Source organism: Nannospalax galili, unplaced genomic scaffold (assembly GCF_000622305.1).
Source record: "Nannospalax galili isolate Female #2095 unplaced genomic scaffold, S.galili_v1.0 scaffold238, whole genome shotgun sequence".
Classification (NCBI taxonomy): domain Eukaryota; kingdom Metazoa; phylum Chordata; class Mammalia; order Rodentia; family Spalacidae; genus Nannospalax; species Nannospalax galili.
In genome coordinates this window covers 292753-315214 of record NW_008341888.1, presented here as the reverse complement: position 1 = coordinate 315214, position 22462 = coordinate 292753, and the positions used below count along the sequence as shown (strand labels likewise).

The 22462-nt window shown below is 34.9% G+C and overlaps 1 long non-coding RNA gene across 1 annotated transcript in view; it reads left to right on the top strand.

The window, feature by feature from the left end:
* The first annotated feature begins 260 nt into the window (after window positions 1–260).
* The window catches only part of LOC108491058, a 36491-nt gene continuing 14289 nt past the window's right edge, over window positions 261–22462 (top strand). The window contains exons 1-2 of the long non-coding RNA XR_001872547.1: window positions 261–328; window positions 11144–11250. This is a non-coding gene — a long non-coding RNA (uncharacterized LOC108491058). The remainder of the gene's footprint in view (window positions 329–11143; window positions 11251–22462) is intronic.

The following is a 22462-nucleotide window of genomic DNA, read 5'->3' as shown; positions in this document are numbered from 1 at the left end:
TTTTTCAACATGGTAGTGGTTTGGTAATCCTGAGAATTTAGCTTCTTTGTTTTTCCTTTAGCCTTCATTATTTTTCTTTTAGGTTCTTATTTTTTAAAGTCTTTTAGCTTTTTCTCTCCTCTTTCTCCCCATCCTCTCTCTCTCTCTTTCTCTCTCTCCTTTTATTCCCTTATTCTTTTCATTTTTTTTTGGTAGAGAACAAGGATGGGATTGGTTGTTTTCAGAACAAGGAGCCAGATCGATGCACAGATCAGTAGCGTCCTTGTTGGAGTGGCTGTCGCATGAATTCTTTGGAGACTTCTGGAGAAAACAGAAAGAAACTGAAACGGTAGGATCCAAATTTTTAATGCATAATTAGCTCTCATGTGTGCCTTTCACCCTTTATATCTAGAATTGAACTGTTGGCGTCAGGTGCTTGCTAACATTTCAGCTCTAAGGGTAGTTAGGAATATAATGAACCCGGACCACACAGGTCATTTCCTTGGAATTTGCACAAACAAAAATAATTATATGGTTGTCTTGTCTGCCTAAGGTGGGAGGGGGAATAAAACTTTGAACTTGGCAAAATGCTTGACATGGAATTTAAAAAAAATAATGTGTTTAGCTCAACTGATATTGGATAAAACAGGGCTGTAAATGTTTGTATTAAGCCTATTTTATATTAAGTAAAGGTTACGTGGATGAAAGTACAGGCTGATTTTTATCTACTCTTTGATTTAATTCTAGTTTTGGTGGTGACATTTCTTAATCTTTGGAGTTATTAAAGTAGTTGACTTTGCCTCCTTTTCAAAATGATTTTTAAAATGAGAGCTATAATATCTCCAGAAATTCACGAACACTAATTCACTCTCCTCTCTGTATGAGTTACAGGTTTTCACTATAAATGTGAACTGTTGTAATTAGTAGTGGTTGTAGAGATTCTGCTTTAAAAAAAGCTGTCTGGAAGAAAATATAACTTGTTTTTAATGATAGCAAGAGAGAGGGGGAAATGAAGACAACAGTCACAGTTGCTCTGTTTCTCATAGATAAGCTGTATTTATCACAGTAAGTGATCACTACATTAAAAACATCAACAACGGAGAAAATAATTTTGGGTTTAATTTACAATTCAGATCACTATAATTGACTTAACTTGTTTTTGAAAAAAAAGTAAGAGAAATTGTTCTGTGGTTTGCATGTGGTTATTTTTTTCCTTGTTTGGACTTAAAGAAGGTAACATTGAGAAAGAAACCTTCTAACTTTAAGCCAAATATGAGGCTATCACTGGCATGTAACTCCTGGGAGCTGTATTCAGAGATTAAAGGAAAGCAAAAGATGGATTTCCATTTGAGATAAGGGCAGGAATGTAGAGGGATGAGGAGCAACATGACCAAGGATTAAATCTCAAATATGTTCCTCCTCCTCTGCTGTCAAGCATGATATCCATGGATTTGCTTTTATACTGGGTAAATTTTCCAGGGAAGGAAAGTAATAATTTTATCGAATAAGCAGAAATTGCTATTTTAAAGAGTTTAGGCCATTTATGTAGAAGTATTTCTTTCCAGTAGCTGCTGTAAATTTCAGTTATGGAGTAGATATTTTAAGCTTATAGGAGGAATCAAGGTTCTTTAACTTAGGCAAATATTATGCTAGCTATACTGGTAAATATTTAAATCATACAAAATTACCCTCTAAGAAGTCGGTATCTAAGAGTGGATATATTTTAATTGTAGAAAATTTGCTTTGTACTTGTAAACCCATACATTCATCTTTTCTGTCATATGTTTTCAGTAATATTTCCGTGATAAGTGCACCTAGTATAGCTACTCTATTGGATATCATGTAGTATGGTGCTGGGTATTGTAAAGGCAAAAAATGTACAATAGAACATTTCTTGTTCCAAAAGGCTCACTGAATTTCACCAGAGATTCTTAGGAATAAATGGATTTATTTCATTTTCTGCAAGGTAACTAAAATGAATGGGAGAAAAGAAGATGCTTTCTGTCTTCTGGTATCATACTTTTTCTACAATAGTAATCAGATTCCTAAAAGCAGAAATACAATTTAAGTCATTTTCCTGAATGCCTCCCCCAACGCAGTAATGGAAAGTGGAGTTTAGATGGTCCAATTTGCCTTGTCTATTTAATTTTAATAAATGACATTCCTCTTGTTTGTTCTATCAAAAATCAGTCACTATGTCCCTAGGAAAATAATTAAAACTTATTAGAATTGTGTTACTCTTGCACTTGTGAGAGCAAGAGGTACTTTTCGTGCTTCGAGAAGTTAAGTAGCTCACATATTATAATTGGAAAAACTGAGGTTTAAGGGACTGAAATGACTGGGCCAAGTAACTCTGTGAGTCTTTAATGGAGAAAACACTAGAATCTAGGTCTCTTGGCAGCTCATCTAGTGCTCATTTCACTTCTTCCTGCTGCCTAACGAGGCTGAGGCTTGTGGATTAAGATTCATGCATTATTCATTGGGTAATGTTAAAAAGATGTCATTTTGAAATCACTCAGTAACCTCTCAATACCATGATGCACTTCAGGCTTCTCCCAAGGGCTCAAATAGTGTAGAAGACTTTGATTTACTGGGGTTTACCACTATTTCTTTGTAAAAATAAGAAAGAATTATTCCTACTCTGTTTATATAGAAAAAAAATCACAAAATGCAACTTGATACTAAGTGCTTTAATGCAACAATTATACAGATGTGGCCAAGCATTTGGCCTTTATGTTTTCTGTCTATTGTTAGGGAAACTATTTGGGCAATATAAAAGATGAAGGAAAATATTCAGGAAGTTCTGAGATATAGGAGATTCCAGATTTGAGGAGTGAAAATTTCAGTGTACCTGTCTGTCTAAGGGCAGAGTGTGAGGAATCTAAATAATTACAGTGTTTGGTGAGGTGTGGATTCCAAAGAGGATATAGTAATTAGCTCCTTGATCATTATTAACACTTGTCACTCATGTACCATTTGGGATTTGAAAAGTGGGTTTTGTTGGTCTTGTCTTTGGAAGCCAAATAAAAAGAGGGCAGTGTGTTTTTCTGGCAATGTTTTCATGTACAGTGACAGCTGCATTTGAATTAGCCAAGAACCAAGATGCAAACAAGGTGCCCCCAAAACACAAGTGCAAGATATTAACCAACATCAAAGCCATGTAGACTCTGGAAACTTGAATATACGTAAAGAACCTCACTAACTTGTATCATCTAGTGAGAAAACTGAAGTCTGATTCATTGCCCTGATCAGTTATTCAAAATAGGAACCTGGGCTCCTAATTCAAGATGACATCCATTTTGGACAGCTCAATTACTTTTTCACAGGGACATAATATATATGTGAATTTCTACAATCAAGTAAAAAAAAACATTCACTCATTTCTTACTTTCTGAAAATGTAGTCGTTTTGAAAAACTTTTGCTCAATGTCACAATACTTATGAGAGGCAATATCAAAAGTTTCTGCACATTGTCAGCAAAAGATAAATGGCTTTAATATGATTACAATTACAAATATATAGTTAAAATTCAAGTCTAATTTAACAGATGAGCTTCAAGTGTTTCTTAAATTTTTTGTAAGTATGTGGCTTATTTTTATGTGATAAAAGAATTCTGACAATTTAATTAAACGATAACAGTAATGATAATGATTTACTATTTAGAATATTTGATTTTTTTTAGTAATACTAGGTGACTTATAAGGTGGTATTTTGTTAAGTATTTCATCTCTTTGACGTGTTGAACTAGAGTGCTATAAAATTAACAGCATGGGGAGAATAGACCGATTTTTAAAATCAGATGTGATTTTACAGTTAAACATTGTCATCAAGGAATTTGATTGTAAGAAGAAAATGCTGTCAGAGGGAACATTTTAAACTTTTCATTTGTTCAATTTGTATATTTTTGTCCCCCTTTAATTCTCACTTCAAAGATTTTATTTACTGAGTCTTCTAAAGTTATATTTATTTGACTTTCCTCCACACAATTCCATGATAATGGCACACTAATGTGATATTCCCAAGTATACTTATATTTGGAGTCTTTGATTTTTATCTTTTTTTTCCTTTTAATCCTAACATCTTCTTATTCTGAAGACAGTGTTGACTTCTCTTTATTTTAAGGTAAAGAAGGATAAAGCTAGGTTATACTGATTTTTCTAAATGTCATGAGAATTCAGTATAATAAAATATTCAGCCACATGGTCTAGAATGAACTTCTCTGAAGAACTAGTAACATAAGAAACAGAAACTCATATCAAGGCATCTGGTATGCCTACTTCCCTCAAACTCTATGATCTCCAACTTAACAAAAAAAATAAACAATCTACCTAGATGAAGCAAGATGATACAATTTGAAGTAGCATATCTAGATAACTAATCTGTTAATTAGAGAAGGTAGATTTGGAAAGCAATTTATTCTGAATAGCTTATCATATACCTTGGATTGGGCACTACCTCATTTGTCTCTGGCCAAATTGTTAAAAAGTCCTTTTGGTCATGGGAGTAATGTAAACTTCCCTCAGTTTTTGAGCCATAACATTTGATTAAGCAAATCCCTAGGAAGACACTCAGAAAACTGCAGAGAGAACAGGCTGTTTTGGAGAATACACTTTGACCTGGATCATATTTGGTGGAGAATTCCTTGTTAATACCATTCCTAGTTCTAAATTACAGCTGTAAAAATCACACCTTGAAAAATATCATCTGTGTGTCTGTTTTAGGAGAAAAATCACTGAGGAAATTTTAAACTTCCTGACCTTTGGGAATTATTAAATTTGAAAAGCTCTGTGACACAGTCAAATAGGCAAGAGATATTAAAGTTGATTATCGTAGGTTATAAATTACTCCCTGACTGGGACATGGTCCAGTCACATATGGCTATGGTAAAAGCACAGGCTAAACCAATACCTGGAGACAATGTGCATGATGGTTATAAATGCTGCTATGATTCCATTACCTGAAACTGCTGTCTTGTGGCTGTGGAGTTGTATTTACATTTGAAAACAAATATTCTAGGAAATATGAGGTTTAATTTGTACAGTCTAAATCCTAACCACACTAACTTCATGGTCTTTATGGACAATTCTGTCTTTGATCATTTCTATTCCTACAGCTCCAGGACTTCAGCCTGCCTCCTTTAACAAAAGGAAAGCAATCAGAAATTTTCCAATTACTCAGTGTCTTGGAAGTATATGTGTGTTCCCAGAGCTCCTAACAGCTCTAGAGATGGGTTTCAAAGCAAGACAAAAGTTTAATCATATTCAGGCCATTCCAGAGCTTTTCATGATTTTGTTACAAAGCATAAATTGATGTGAAATTGTTTATAGTAATAATTTCAGATAAAATATTAAATATTTAAGCAACTAGCTAGAATGTAGGATTTTGCAGATTTTTGGAGCCTATCTACTACTGACCCTAAATTTTTTCTTGGGTTTTCAATTACAAAACTAATTATTTTGCTTCTTTATTGTGCATTTATAATGTATTAAGCATTGGGGAAAACATATTACATTTTTGCACTCTCTTATGTTCCCCCATTTTACAGATGAGGAAATTGGTGTTAAAGAACTATCCTGACTTCCCAAATTTATGTAACTGTCTTAGTTCAGTTTCCTTTTCTTAAAAGATCACCTTATTGAAGTATGATTGACATTCAAAAATTATACATATTTAAACTTCAAACCAAGTAATGTTGGAGGCTTAAGTTCTTTCCATTATTCTCTGCTGTTGCCATATATAAAACACCCCAACTCACTATCACATTTGTGCCTTTGAAATTGAGAAGCAAGAAAATTTGTGTTTGAGCCAGTCAAAATGGACCAACAATTTCAAAACATATTGGTCTTTTATTAGATTTAAACTAAGTGGACTTGGAAAAGACGGTATATAACACATTTGTGAAGAGAATTAATGAATAAAATGGGGATTGTTAGAAGCATTACATCATTTCTCTTCAACCAATTTTTATGGTGTGTTTATTTTTCCCAGATAAAATAAACAACAACAAGAGGCACATGACATATAACCCTTATCAAATGGAACTTCTTTGAATGGGGAAGATAAGCTAACACATATTAAAAACATGGGTGTACTAATGATAATTATGACACTTTTGCTATAAACAGAGTCATTACAACATTTTTAATGAAGGGGGAGAGACATTAGAAATGTTCAGAAAAGTTGGCTTTCTTGTCCCTTACCTATGACCTGTTAGGGCTTAACAGTAAATGTTTTAAATTACAGATCTAAGACTCTTTCAGTATTAGAAAAGTATGATTCTATATGGAAGTTAATATTGGCACAAAATAAATGCCCAGGAAAAAAATGTAGATAGTGCTCCCTCAAGCAGATCGGAGGGAATAGTTTTATTTTTGCATGCTCGTGTTTAATGGCCTCCTATTGCAATTTGTAGGTTGCAGAGTATTAGAAGTGGAGGAAAAAACATGGGAGCCTTCATAAATGGAATCGTGGCTACACATTAATCAAGAGAAGAGACAACAGAACAATTTTTATATTTGCGAGTAAACTGCTTCATTAGCAATAAGGACTTGGAGTTACAGGATGCCTCTTTCAGGTCCATCACTCAGTCTATGACTATATTAGAGAGAGAAATAACTGGAATCGAAGTCACATTAGTTAGTGCAGGAGCTTGCTTATTGTGGTAGCCATTTTATCTTATCAGTTCTGAACTCTGAGATAAATAAACACAACACAGAACAAGGTTCTAGATAGGCTGTCTCTTCATAATGTGTATTATTCCTCCATCATTTTCTCCTGATCACAATATACTTAATTTCATGTTTATGCTCTATATACAAGAGAAAATAGAGGAAGAGCCTTGAGAGATCAATTTTTGAACCTTATAAATAATAAACAATCCTATTGATTAGGGATATAAACGTAAACCCCAAACTAAGCTTCCTCGTTTTTCAGTTTCTCAGTGTGCTAAAATATTGTGACGGAGGGTTCTTGTCTTTGAAGAGCATTTATCACTGTGCTAACATTGAACTTTACATTTCCTTGGTCAGAGCCCCTCTGAACAATTTCCAAAATGCCAAGTTATTGTCTTGCAGTCACACTGGGAAAATTGGGTTACACCTGCCTTTCCCTTGACAGATTTCCTTCAGCACACTGAAGCACTATGCCTAATCAAGCTCGCAGCTTGAAATGCTTCTGACCAGCAAAATAGTAACAAAATCTGCAGCTGGATAAGGGAAAAACAGTAACATGATATGAGTGAAATCTTTGCTTTTGGAAATTTCATTTAAAAGCTTAACTTCCTTAAAATCTGCTGCGGATATGTACATAAACCATGTGGCAACTTTCAATAGGTCTTCACATTTGACCTCTTTGGTTTAAGAATTTATTTTACATGTTTCTTGTTCTGTTAAGTCACTGATGCCAAGCTACCAGTTTTACAGGGCAGAGGTTCTATAATCTTTCTTTTTGTCTCCTGTGACATCTAGCATGGTCATTCGATTTATAATAAGGTATTTTTTATTTTATTACTCCATTCCTTCATTTTTGATAGGTTCCTTATCAAACTGTAGCATAAAAAAGCAGTTAAAGAGTCACATTTCCAGTTTTGAATTTTAAGGGAAATGAATGAATTCATGTGAAGCGTTCATCCACATTTGTGCTTCCCTATGGGGGCATGGGAAGATAGGAAGGTTGATGAGAGGAAGACATGGTGGTTTGTTCTTTACATAGTTAGGAATATTATTTTCCAGAACATTGCAAAAGAAAATAAGAAGGACACTTATTTTTAGTGATTTGTATATGATTGTCTGATTTACAGCATTGATATTTCTTAATAACACAAAGTTTACCTTCAAATGTTTTGTCTATATGCAAGAAAGAGAAGTATCTGCAAACAGAGAATGCATAGTGGGGAGAAGATCTCATATAAAGAAAGGAACACAAGCATTTTATATTCAAACAGGTTCTAGTCCTAGCTGTTTCATTAACTTTTTATGAAGTACAAGAGGAGTCTTTTAAGACAACTGCTTTTGTTATCTTGTTTTAAAGTCCAAAGCACCAATAGATTTTAACAGACTAGTAACAGAGTTTTAATAAAAAATTCATCAAGCCTAAGGTTTAAAATTATTAAACCATTTTGATAATGAATGAGAAATTTTAATAACATTTATGGAATTGTTATCCATGTCACCATCAGGTTTACCAGTGTAAACAGCATGCTATCCTAAGTGCTAAGTATATATGAACTGGCTGAATTTTTAGAGTCTATCTGGGAAGCTTTTGTTTATAATATGAAGCATTCAGGCGTTCTATAAACTTACTCCTTCTTTCCTCCCATGGAAATGTAACTAAATGTACAATAAGTTGTTTTAAAAAAGTCTGCTGGGAAAATGCCTCCATGTTCCCTGTGAAGATCCTAGATAATACCTTCAGTTCTTTCATTAATGCATTAGCTTAAATTCACTTAAAAATTACAGTAGATTTGATTTTAAATATAAACACTGACCCTAAAGGGAGGTATTTATAAGGAGAAGTCCGTGATAGAACCAAATCTGCGCCAGCTAAGAAAGGCTACTATTGGTTTGAATATGGAGTCCAGGCAATAATGTTTGTGCTGTAAGGATTTCCAGCAGGACCTGAGGTGACCAAGCACTGAGAAGGAAAGATACAGGTTTCTTGAATATCTTTGCCAACTTGATCCAGAAGTGGGCATAGACTCTTAGACATCAGAGTAACATTAGAGATAATGGACTCTAAATCCTGAATTTTTATAGATAAAAATTGAAGTTCACAGATTTTAAGGTTGTTCTCCAGGTCATTTCATTAACTGGTGATAAGGTCAAGACTGGAATCCAGGTGTGCTATGATGTTTTCCTATAGCCTGTTTTCTCTCAGCCTAAGTAACTTGGCTCATGAATTGAAAAAGAAGAAATGAAACAGAAATTTGTAAGGGTCTTTAAAATAAGAATTGATCTACCAAGCCAAAATTGATTTTGATGTCTTGCTTAACTCTTGTCCAGAAAATGTGAAAAATGAAATGATTAAGGATTTCCAGAATAGAAAGAAAAAAAATGAGAAAGTCTATGCAAGTGATAAAGATCTGTATATGTTTGTTATGATATAAAGGAGAAGACAGAAATTATGTGTAGATAATCTTAAAATTTCTAAGGTCATAGTTTAGTCAACTAGTTTAAGGAACAAAATATATGTATAGTCAATGTTTATACTGAGAATGTTTGGTTTTCACCCAAGCTTTATGAACATATTACATGGTAATTAAAGTACCAGATTGGTTTAACTAAAAAAAAAGTACTTAACTGTACTGTCTCAAAAGCATCTGTTTCTGGCCATCCTGGTTTGTCCAGTGGTTGTGATTAATTTGTGACTCTGCTCGGTTACTGATCTCTGTGCTTGTGGTTGTCTGCACATATCTGCTCTTCTCAGGTAGTGACTGGACAGTACTGTCTTCCCTTTTCTCATGGCAAACTATCAACAGGGATTAGAACTTCTGCCAGTTTCTAATTTCTTGGCTGGACTGTCTTACTTACCACTTATGACAGATCACTTTGAATTCTGAGGCTTCTAGAATGCCTTTTGCTTATTCATCTTGTGTCCTTTTTCTCCACTTTGTTATTATCTTTCAAAGGCAAAATATATTTGGTTGCTCCCTGTGTAGCCCAGGCTTGCCTCAAATTCATGATGTCCTCCCCTCTACCTCCTCGAGTTATGGATTTCCACGTACATGTCAGCACACCCAACTTGACAGAATATTTGGAAAATAACTTTAGTCATTTTTAACATTACTTCTATCCTTTCTTTCTTAGTTTTTTAGTATTTTACAAATCATGTATTGAGACAGCCTTATGTGTCTACAATCTTATTTACTAAATGACAGAAGCGAAAGGAAAGGATGAATAGTATTTATTGAACACCTATTTCCTTCAAGCCCTGTCTTACTGAATTTTACTTGACAGGTCTCATGTATTCTTAATGATGCATCCTAGAAGTAGCCATCATTTATTTTATTAATTTTACAAGATGAGGAAACTGAGAATATGCATGTATTTAGGACAGAGGAAAGCACGAGTGGGGAAGGACAGCTGATTTAAGATTCCCCAAACAAAATTTAGTATCAAGTTTCCTCTTGGAAAGGCAGAACTTTTAATCTACATGAGAAGTCTGCATGATTTTAAAATGACTGACTTGAACCTCATTTGTGTAGGTGGAAGGTCTCATATTGTGTGTCTTCTCTCTTTCTCTCATGTCCTCTCTTCTCCTTTGTAAGGTCCTTTTCCAACACCTAGGATGCAGTCTGATGTCTATGAATGAATTATACTTGTAGTTCCATCAATATTTCCTCCTTCTGTAATCTTATACTTCTACCAAGTAAAACACATATTTATATTTCATCTCCTTGACTTTCTAAATGAAAACTAGCCCATCTCAGTTATTGCATTTAATAGTATAACATCTAACAACTAACTTTTGGTAGTATTTTCAATTTATTAGGGGATTCCTGGCAACATGGTGCCTAAAAGAACTGAATCTGTTACAGGATATTCCAGGCGAGGTGGCAAACCTGGACAGGCGATAACTAGGTACAATGGAAAAGAGAGACATGGGGTAGAGTATCTGGTATCCATAGTTGCCCCACTCAGAATGCCACCTATAGGCATTGCAAAGGTACATATGAAACAACTTTTCACAGAATTTTTTGACTTCTAATAATAGCTATGCTCACAACCAATGTATAGCTGTACATGTGTATTTACTGAATAGTGAGATAACTGCAGTCATGAGAACTCAGGAAAGACTACTGACTGAGGAAAAGAAAGTTGCTACCCTCCAACTGTGTTGCAAGTTTGACTAGAGGCTGTGGGATTTTTCTAGGGTAACTCATCAGATTTGAGAGCTCCTTGTGACCACAGAGTGAATTAAGAACCCTGACACCGACACTCTTGCCTTTCATAACTTTTCCCAAAGTCTGCCAGGTCAAAAGAGGTGTCAGTAAAAGGATTGCTACACTCTACTTTACAAGCACTTGCATGTGACTATCTCCATATTCCCTTTTTCCCATGGTAATATATTTTGAGTGTCTCTATGTACACATAGGCTAAAATTTCCTAATCTCTGTGAGCATCTTCTCCCTACTATACTTGTTCACTATTTTATGTTTTGTTTTCAGGAATGAATGAATGAATTAATGAGTGAATGAATCAGCTTTGTTATCACCACTTCTGCAGGGGACCCTATTGATGTGATTAAGAAGCTCTACCAGCACTGGATAAAACAGTATGTACTCAAATGTTGTCTTGAATTTCATTTCAGCATCCTTCTGGAAATATTCTTTCACCTTGGGGTAACTAGGCAGATGCTGAGAGACCCTGCTAGCCACCTGTTACATGTTTGCCGGTCTATATGGTAAATTACCAGGTTGTGACCAGGTTCTAACAGTGAAGAGATGTGGTCTTGAATTACATGAAATATTATGTTTACTGGAGGACTTCGTAAATTGTGACATTTTTATTTGTGCCTTTCTGAGCAGTATTGGAGATTAGGCAAAAAGAAAAGACAGTCATAATTTTCTTATCTTTAGTTTCTATTTAGATAGTGTAATCATCATGTGTATAGTTTGATTTAATATAATTTATATTTATTAATGTTTTTGTCAGTCCCTTAAAATTTTCCAAAAGAAATACCTGTTATTTTATCCTAGTCTTGCCACTCTTTTTAATGGGCTGTTTATTTCATACTTTTCTAAAAGAAACTAGAAAATCAGGGTGCCTTGCCTTTAATTCCATTTAGAATTAAGTATATGCAAACATTACATTAACATTTTCAAAGTTAAGATACTTAAGACATATATCACTTACTCAGAACATACTAGCCACTCTGCATAGGCATAATAGTGTAATAGTTGTTTGTTGAAGAAGACTATGCCATTTGCTAAGGTGAAATACTAGAGGGAGCATAGGTGAGTAACATGAATATTAGGCAAGTGTTTTTTTTATTGACTGGTTAAGTATCAAATTGGAGTCAGAGTAGGAAAATGCAGACTTCTAAGTGAGAAGTGTTTATACTTTTTTCTTCTTATTCCAGAAGTCTGTTCTCAGAAAAAGTACGTCCTTCAAACACCAGCCTAGATATGTAATTATTGTTAAGAGATACATATAGTGTTTAAGCCCAGTTTTAAAAACTCATGTGTAAAGTTGGAGGTGACTTGTTGGGAAGTAGAAGAGATTCAGTAGGAAAAAGAATGGAATGAAAATGGTAATATGGGGTAAAAAATGGTCAAAATTTGGTATACTAATGTATGAAACTGTCGAAGAATAAAATATAAAAATAATGAGCAAAATGACTACCCGGATCACTTAAGCACAGGTGAACTCTGCTATTGACATGCCATGGTAGAACTGGATTATGTCCTTAAGCAAGAAGTTAAGGGTTTAAGAATCATTACAACTGCTGTAGTACACATATCCTCTGAAGGTGACTATACTTATGTTTAACTAGAATGTATTCAATATGTATTCAATTCTGGAGTTCTGGAAAGCACATTGATGCCACTAAATTCTTTCTTTCTGGTTGTAGTTTCTTCTAAAAGAGGGAAGACCCTCTGTCTAAGCCTTTTCCCTTGTGTAATCAGAGGGAGTAGTAATAAGAGCTCAAGGAGAAAGGGAAAATGAAATCAGACCCCTGTCCACAGAATATTATTTTGTTAACATTCATAAATTAGTGACTCGTGATAGAATAACCTATACATTAATGCGTATGCATGTCATCGAAAGTAACCACTATTGGCTCAAATGGAGTAATATATGTGTGACAGTGCTGGGTGATCTTTACATTTTTTGTTGAAATATGAAATTCAAATGAACAGAGAGAAATTCAAATCCATTTTCTTTTTTGATCTCCATGAGAACACCTAATCAAGGCACAGCTTCTCACTTCATAGACAGACAGAATACTCAACAACCCGAATACTCAAAAAATCCTACCAATACCAAGGAGAAACTAAACCAACCAACAAGCCACAAAACTCTTAAAAGATAAATATGTAAAATCGCCACTATAAATTGCTTGTTATTTAGTCTTTGAGATATTAGCCAGAATTTTGTCTTTGTTGCCAGCAGTTATGTATGCAAACATTTGTTTTACACTGCTTAGAGTGCTAAGAATTTGTTCATCTTATTTAATATATTAATAAATATTGAACCTCAGAAATATTAACTCATTAAAAACTCATGAAGTTGCTGTATCATGTCACTTATGAGACAAATTGAGACACAGGCATTTTAAAATAATTTACCCAAAGTCACAGAGCTAGCAAGAATAGAGCCAGTGTTTGAGCTCAGGAGAACAGCTCAAGAACACATGCCTTTACTGAAAATGTATGATGTTCATTGTTTCTTAAATATTTTGACTACTGGACCCTCTTCAGCCTGTCTAGCATCACTCCCTTAAAGAAGATCAATGCTCCCTCACCCAGCAGCCATCAGTTTGCCAGTAGTTCCTTGGCTAAGTATGGGGCTTCCGGCCCTTTTCCCCAATTCTATGCTGGTTTTTGTCTGAGTTTGCATGGGAACGTGTATACTATCACCATTGCTGTTAGTTCATATTAGGAAGTTCCCAGAAGCCTAGAAGACTCTGTTTCCTTGTGGTCATGCATCACCCTTGGCTCTTACACTCTTTTGTCCCCCGTCTTCGGCAATGGTCCCTGAGTCCTGCATGGGAGATGTTTAATATAGCAGTCCTATTCAGGGGCACGTACTCTGAAATCTTTTCTCCCCTACACTTTGGCAAATTGACATTTTATGTTTTTTAATAAATGTAACCTTTAAATGATCACTTTTCAAAGTTTCCTGCTGGTCAAATTGATACTGCACCAAATAGTCTCATATTTTTTTCTTTGAAATTGTGCTTATATATTTTCTACTTGATATCCAACTTCATTTTTCACACCGGAGAGCAAATGGCTTTTATCTTCCAAATCACTTAGCTACACTTAAATTTTTTTAAATCACAGAAAACCGTTTTAGAGTGTTGAAAAAAAATGAGAGACCAGCTTTGAGTATAATTTTAAAGAATTAAAAAAGTACTGAGAATTAAGTGTATAATCAGCATAGCCTTTCATAGTGACAATTTTGGAGACATAAATTCATTCAAATTCTTGCTTTGTGATCATTTATTAAAGAAAACATTCTCACTCTGGAGAATTCAGTGTTTTTCAAATTTCAAGTCATTGATGGAATACATGGGGTTGTGTGTCTCTGTGTGTCTGTGTATAGAGGATTCTGTTTCTTGAGTGATGTTTCCTAGAGGTGGAGGTTTCAAATGGAGACTGCTACTTATAATCTCAACTGGAGTATATTTCTCAGTGAGATGTATATGTTGGTATGATATGTAGAATATATCATTGGTTTAACTTAAAGGTGCTTTGAGAGTCAAAAAAGTCAGGCACACAGAGCTAGGATGAAGACAAAGTAATTTAAAGCAATTTGGAAGGGAGAATCAGATGAACCTAGTGACAGAGAGAAGATAAACTTTATATATAAATACATATATAATATGCATATATATGCATATATATTTGGTCTTTTTGAAACAGGGTTTCCCTGTAGCCTCAGCTGTCCTAGAACTCATTATGTAGACCAGGCTGGCCTTGAACTCATAGAGATCCGCTGGCCTCAGCCTCTCAAGTCCTGGGATCAAAGGCGTGTGCCACCACACCTGGCTAAATTTATATATTTCTAAAGTTAATCCAAATTGCTACTAATGATATTAGTGATCTTTCCAGTGCTAAGAAGAATGAAGACAAGAAGTGTCTCAGTTTTAAATAAATTTATTCATAGAATTGTTACCTGTTTTGTTTTAACTTTCCCCTAACCCCATCTGTGAATGCTTATCTAAATGATGAATAGAAAGATACATAAATAGATTAGCGAATCAGGGATTAGTTAAAAAGCAAATAATGGGATTATCTGGCTACTGGTGGCTACTGGTCATTATAAAATAAAGATAACCAGACTCCTCAGATTTAGTAAGACAATGGGACCCCAAACTCTCTAAGAGCTATGGGTCCAATATCTTCTCCCTTAACATATATTAAAATTGTTAAGTGCTATGGTGATATATGAATTCATGTTTTTTGGCATTGGTTAGGTGTCAATGTTACAAAGAAAATAGTTCTAAAATTTAATGAGTCTCAAAATCTGACTGGTCACATAGTTTTCATACTAATGAACTAGGCATAAGAACTGACCAAATATTACAAATAATGACATTCACTGAAAAATGTTTTAGTATCACTTATTTTAATTTAATAATCTCTTCTTTATTTATCTGCTCACAACACATATTTAAGGGAGGAGAAGTAGAAATTAATAAATGGAAAGCCAATGCCTAAATTATATATTAACTCATCCTAATCCAAATTAATTCTTTAAGCTTGCTGGTGATGTCTAGGAGTCTAGCTAGGCAATCTGAATAGATGGTGAAATATACTTAAATGACTAACCTATGGAACAAATTAAAATAAGTAAGTCAGCATTTGAGCTAAATTTAAAGACAGAGATATGTATACCAATATTCTACGTGCTGGGCTAAACTTGCATGGTATAAGCCTAGGAAAATTAGAGGGGTACAATAAGAAATCAGACTCAAAAAAGAAGACAGCTTTTTCAATATATTTTTAGGACTTTGAGTATAAGCATATGAATGGTTTTACACAATTACAGGAGATATTTAATCAAATCTGATAAAAAACAACTGTAGAAATATGTCAATCTAAAATAAGAAAGTAATGTTATTTAGAAAAATAAAAAGGAAGTAGGGCTATTGCTCATGTTTTGTGGTAAACAGAGATAAAATATGAATATTTACTCATGCATCTGAGATAATGCTGTGTGCTCCTTATGGTATGCTAGAAAGGTATAAAACATTTACATTTGCCAGTGGGAACTGATTATTTTCTGGATATTAACTTTAGGTAGAGGGGGCCTCTTTTTTTTTTTGAGCCAGCCTGAGTTAGAAGCACTTATTCTTTCTGTAAAAACATCTGCAAAAAGTTGGGAAGAGGATATTTTCCCAGGTCCTTAAATACTTTTAAATTCAAATTATGCTGAGAAAAGAAGTTATGGTATATTTATTTTAAAAGCCAAACAATAGTAGCATATAATCTTGCATGGGCATACTCTCACCTTAGATGCCAGTGTCAAGTTGTGCTGCATTCACTCCACTGAAATAAGCATTTACCAAAGCTACAAATGGTGAAAATAATGCCACTTTATGAAAAAAATTAGCAACAGGACATTATTCAATGTACAAAAGTATGTCAAATTCCACTCAAATATTGTCATTGTAAATTCCAAGACCTGGCCCAATCCCAAGGCCGGAATTGGGAATGACATCTGTGATCCTTTAGGAAACTTCTTCCCTGCCCTAGCAGAGAGAAAACTAATTGTGGGAAAAGAGGTAGTCATTTGAAAGGAACTCATCTGACACAATTTTCATCACCTCCCTTAAATGAATTATCTGTCTGATGCTTTCTCATATGAATTAGGAAAATTTCTGATGAGGATCTACAGTATTATTTGGTAGTTGAGGTTTCACATCTAGACATATTTATTCCAAGCTTAAGGTAGGAAGGTATCCAAGTGAGTTTATCACTATCTGGATGCTTGGAAAGTAGTCACAACACATTTGGAACAAAAGTTTTGAAGTTAATTTGAGACTTTGTCCACCTTCTGAATCTCCTTTGGCGCTAGCTTCAGGGCCACTCTAACATGTTACAGCCATGATGGCTTTTCTTAATCTTTTTTTTTTTTTTAATTTTTGACAGGGTCTCCTTAAGTTCCAGCCTGCCTGGAAGTCACTATGTAGACCAGGGTGGCTTCTGTCTCACATTTTTTTTTCATTTTGGCAGTTTATAAATGAAAAATGTTGTCAGGAGATACACTAGCAATGATTTACCACCCTCTGCTTCTACCTAAGCCAAGGGCCATGTACCCAACATAAAGTTGATATTACTGATGGAAGATCAGGCAGGGAGTCTGTTCACCTTTGATGTTTTTTTGTGACATTGTCTCTCTATGTACCTGAGGCTGTTTTCAAATTCACAATCCTTCTGTCTCTACCTCCTGAATGCTGGGGCCATAGGCATGTACAACCATATTCAACTTCCCATCTCTATCTTTAATGTCACTCTAGTGGCAGGAGCCAAAAAGATGACTCTGAGAACCAAGAACTGATTAAAAAAATAGTAAAATTATTAGTATCAAATATTTGATCAAAGATTAGTAACAAAAGGCTGTTTCCAGAGGAGTGTAGGCCCACAGTGCTAGTTCCTGGCATGAGCAGGGTACAATGTTCCAAAAGATTGGAGACTTAATTTCTGAAGTAACTCTGTCTGGAGTCTTGTTTAGTTGGTAGGAAACATCTACACTAAAATCATAGAAAACATGGTAAAAGATTAAGAAGTAAACAATTAGGATTCTCTTCACTTGTAGTATGAGGTTCAGAAAATCGTGTCCAGTCTAGCAAAGACAAAGTCATGTCACTAGGGGGGAAGCTGGTAGTCATTTAAAATAACAGTGTAAAATGTTGTATACATTCCTCCTTTATTTCCCCAAGTGTAACATATGTACAAGATTATTATCTGTTGTTTAAAATACACTGAATGGGTTGGGGAGATGGCTCAGGAGTGAAAAACTTTGACCGCTCTTGCAGAGGACCCGGGTTCGAGTCTCAGCACCTACATGACGACTAACAGCCATCCATAACTCCAGTTAAAAGCTATCTGACGCCTTCTTCTGATCTCCTCGGTCACTCACTGCACGACATAGGTGCCCTTACACACAAGCCGGCAATACACTCATACACATGAAATAAAAATAAAATAACAAAACATTAAATCAAATAAAAAAATAAAACAAAATACATGGATGAGATCTTCATATTGTAGATTAATTGCCTTGCTCTTGGGATATATTTTTTCAATGTAAAAATTTTAGTGTAATTACTGTAAAGTAAATATTTTATTGTTGTATTTAATATCTAAAATCTTAAACTTTAAACAATTTTCCACAAATATGTTCTGAAGTGGATGAAGACTTTAGTGTCTGTACAAAGACTTCTGTATTATCCTATGCTCGTTAAAATAAAATGCTGTAGATTTTGGATAAAATAATGTAGAAAAAATGGCCCCTAAATAGAAATAAAACAAAAGTAACTATGGAGGAAAAAAGGTACTAAGCCCAAAGACTACAAACAAGCTGATACAATAAATGAGCTGAAAAACAAAGGCTGTAAGAGCTTTTGGAGCTATTGCATATCCTTCAGAAATTGTGAATATGTGGAAGGATGGAAGGCGTGACATTCCCTGGAAAAAGTTGGCAAATTTAAGTTCGTGGGCCCATCTCTCTAAGATGGGAGCCTGGCATTCCCAGTATAAATGCTTTCCATAGGGCAGATGTCTTATCCTTAAGAAAAGGCCCCAGTCAACAAGTAGGAAATATTTTTTTTCGTCTTTTATTAAAGGAAGGCTTTTTGGTCTTTTAAAAATCACACCACGTAGGTAGCCACCTACACAGAAATCATGGCCAGTCCTCGGGTGAGGCCCTGGGGACCGGTTTTATTTTCCATTCCACCCTTGCTCTTTCTACCAGACCCCATGAGGTTGGTTTATTCCTCCACTTTCACAGGCTATTAATCCTGTGAAGCAGTGGCTAGGGCTCACACTCAAAGAGAAAATTTTGAGAAGGACTGCAAAAAAGTGAAAAGAGCCAGAAGGATCTGATTATCTTGGACCTTAGTTTATTTTATGTAAGCTTGGAAGCTCATAACTTTCCTTAAAAAAATCCCCCTTCTTGTCCAAAGGCTCATGTCTGGTCTGAGACACAAGGTGAACATTCAGAAAAGCTGAGGAAAATCCCCACAGCCATGTCAGCACCAAGAACAGGAAATGCACACAGTTTTCCCACTGTAACATGACTTGTGATCGCCTCATCACTTCTACAAAGTAAAAATATTCAAAAATTAATGTCTGAAATGGAACTTTGTAAAATAGTAGCTTGCTTTCTAAAAAAGAGTTGGGAAAAACACAGAGTGATAAATCATGAGACACTGATATCCAGACTTTTGCTACATGTAATTTTAAGTTATCTTAGTGTTTTATAGTACCTATCAAAAAACATTAATACTTTTACTAGCGTGTTAATCTTGCATTGATTAAAAATATGTTTGAATTACTGTATGAATTCCAGGTTAATCAAATGTTAACGAATGGAGTTCTAGTCAAATTGTTTACAAATGATCACCATATATAGGAGACATAAAGGAATCTTCCTACTATGTTATTGTTTGGTCTAGATTCTCAGTAAACTTAACTGAACCTGTTTTTCAGCTACATAAAAAATATATGGGCATTTTAGAGATGAAGGGCACAAATGTAGCTAAAATACTGTGTGCTGACCAAAAGCTTGCAATTTCATGGAAAAGATTAAGGAGTGTTTTTGAAATATAATAAAATTCTACGGGAGTTCACAGGTGACTATGGTCACAACTAGGAGGAGAATAATGAGGGAAGGTAGGATTGGTTGATAGTGGCCTTGAAGAACAGGTAGCATTTGAATAGATGTAGGTGGGGTAGATTGAACACTTTAAGTGAAGGATGCTCAAGGACCCAGCTAAGGACTCTAGCTTGGCTTCAGATCACGCAAGGGACATTCTTAGGTTTGAGTGTACATTGAACATATTAAAATATAGATACCTTGACTCAAACTTTCGGCAATTATGATTCAGTTTATTCAGGAATGTATACTTTTATCAAGCCCCATAGTTATCCTAGGAATTAGATTTTGAGAGACTTGACCGAAGAAATAGGAAAATAATAAAAATAGACTCCTGTAAATCAGATAGCTAAGAGCAAGACAATGGGAAAGTGCGGAAGAACAAGCAGTCGAACTGTTTTTGGATGGTGCAAGGGATATGAATACTGGCTAAAGTGTTAGTGCTCAATAGAAGCTTGTCAAGCCTTTAGGGTCATCCATCCCCAGTACAGCTCTCCAAAAATACATAGTAATTGCTGACTAGTATACCTAACAGACTGGCAATGTTAATGAACTTCATTCACTGTTGATGTGCAGCTGAGTGACAAATTTCTTGCTGTCCCCAAGAAATTCGGCGTACTTCTATAGAAGAGGAACAAGAGACACTGCTGAAGCAGAAAGTGTTCAAATCTCAACAGAGGTATTTAGACTTAGCTCAGTGAAGGAATGACAGTGCTCCCAGTAACCGCTTTGTTTACCCATATGCGTCTTTATTCCTTTTATGAAGTTGAGCTATAGGAATCTCATAGAAGGCGTTGAAGCTAATTGAAAGTTGTGTCCAGGTAGAATACCTTTCTTTAAAGAAATCTAATGGACCACTCAGTAGTCCAGAACTAGTGAATTCCCTAGGAGAATTAACTAGGCCAACATGTTCCACAGTATTTGCTTGTCGCCATGTACTCATTTCTTTAACTATATGCAGTACTGGACAGGTTCCCCACAAAAACTGTAAGTTATTTGACTTTGAAGAGCTCCAGAAATCAAATGGGCTTGAGATTTGCCATGCGTGCTGATCAGAACCAGTAAGGTTGTTTTGCGCTCTTCTCTTGAACGCTTGTGATCACTCATGTATCATAAAGTTACAATTTCCTCCTGTACATGTGCACACACCTATTCAGTCCCACAATGTTTGCAGTTACTTGTGAGAGTCTATTATCTTGGGTACTTAGAATGGACCTAACCAGAACTCTAAACTAAAACTGGCTTTTGAATAAGAGATTGCTTATAAGTTGGGATCAGATGTTTTCTTGGTAAAACTCCACACCTCAAATTTTTTTTTTTTATTTTGTCACTATTACGGCTCACCGACTACAATGTGTAATTAGGTCATTTTATTTGCAATATTAAAAAATAGATACACATATTTATGGGGAGAAGAGGGTTAAGGTATGAGGAGCTAATGCATTCTTAGGTAATAATAGCTTGAGTCTCACCAAAATGATATACAAAGCTCTCCCTGAGATTCATTTGGAGCTGGTTTTACCTAGATAAGTAAACAAAAATATAATATAGATTGAACATAGTCTTGAAACATAGGTAAAATTCATCAAATACGTTTTTATGAAAATATATCATAATCAAACATATTATTTTATACAAATAATGTACACCTATGTGCTTGCATTAGCTGTGATCACATTTTTTGAGAACATATGGTGATTTTTATTCTCTTCCACTAGATTTTAAGGTTCAAGAAGACAGGGGCCAGGCACTTTTTTACATTGTCTGTATTCCCAGTACCAAATATGGTACCTGGCAAACTGCAAATGCTGAATAAGTACTTGATGAGTAAATATCTTAAAAATATACCAAACCAGGTTCTTAGAAGCCAGGAGATTTTAGGAGATTCAAAGGAACATAAGATCTAACCCTTAGCTTCAAGAAGTTTCCAGAATAGTTGGAGTGGGGTGTAATGGGCAGAAGAACAATAACATAAATAATATATACACATAAATAACAAAAGGAAGAGGAAGTTAGGTACTTTTAGAAAGCTACAAACAAAGTTCAAAGAAAGGGGCTAACATAACAGTTTTCTGTTAACCACAGAATGTTTCATGAAGAAGGGAAACTTGAAAAAAGCCTTTAAAAAGTAGTGGGGTTAATAGATCAAAAAAGCTGTTCCAGGCTAAGCAGCATTATTATCAACTGCTTTATATGTAAAAATAAAAACATGATCTGAAGAGTATGAGAGTTTTGTTGGGATGGAGTGCTGGTCCCTCCTTTTGTAGAACAGCAGGAGGTGAAACTTTAATAAAGGTACATAATTTCTATGATGAGAATCAAGAGATGCACTAATCTAAGGTAATAATAAGTCATTGGAAGTCATTTTAATAAAATGTCCAGTTAGAAAAATAATAGTCATTTTGGTAAATGGCAATTAATACAGAGACCACAATTGGTCAGCCTGTTGAGAAAAAGATACTGTGGGGTGCTCATCCCTAAATGGGACACTTATATCACACCCTCACCTCTCAAGCCTGAGTAGCTTGGGCAATTGATAGTAGCTGGGAGAGGGAGAGTTAGTTTTCTTTAAGGATTTGGTCCTTGGCAGATTGACCATAATCCACTGGATGGTCCTAAACTATTGAGTATATGGGCAGCACAAATTAGACTTGGTGGATTATTTTAAAAAATAGGAGGGCACAAATTTCGAGGATGGGAGGTGGGGGTGAATCTGATAAGAATGGGTGGAAGGGTATTGTATACAATCAAAGTACATTGTATGAAATTCTCAAAGAATAAAAATATCATTTTTTAAAAAGATACATACATATTAGGGAAACTACTGAGTACCATACTATGTATCCCATGATTTCCAGGAAACACATGGCTTTAAAGAGCCCATTTTAGAAAAAAAAAAAAAAAAACTAATGAAAACCTTATGCAGAATGAGTAGA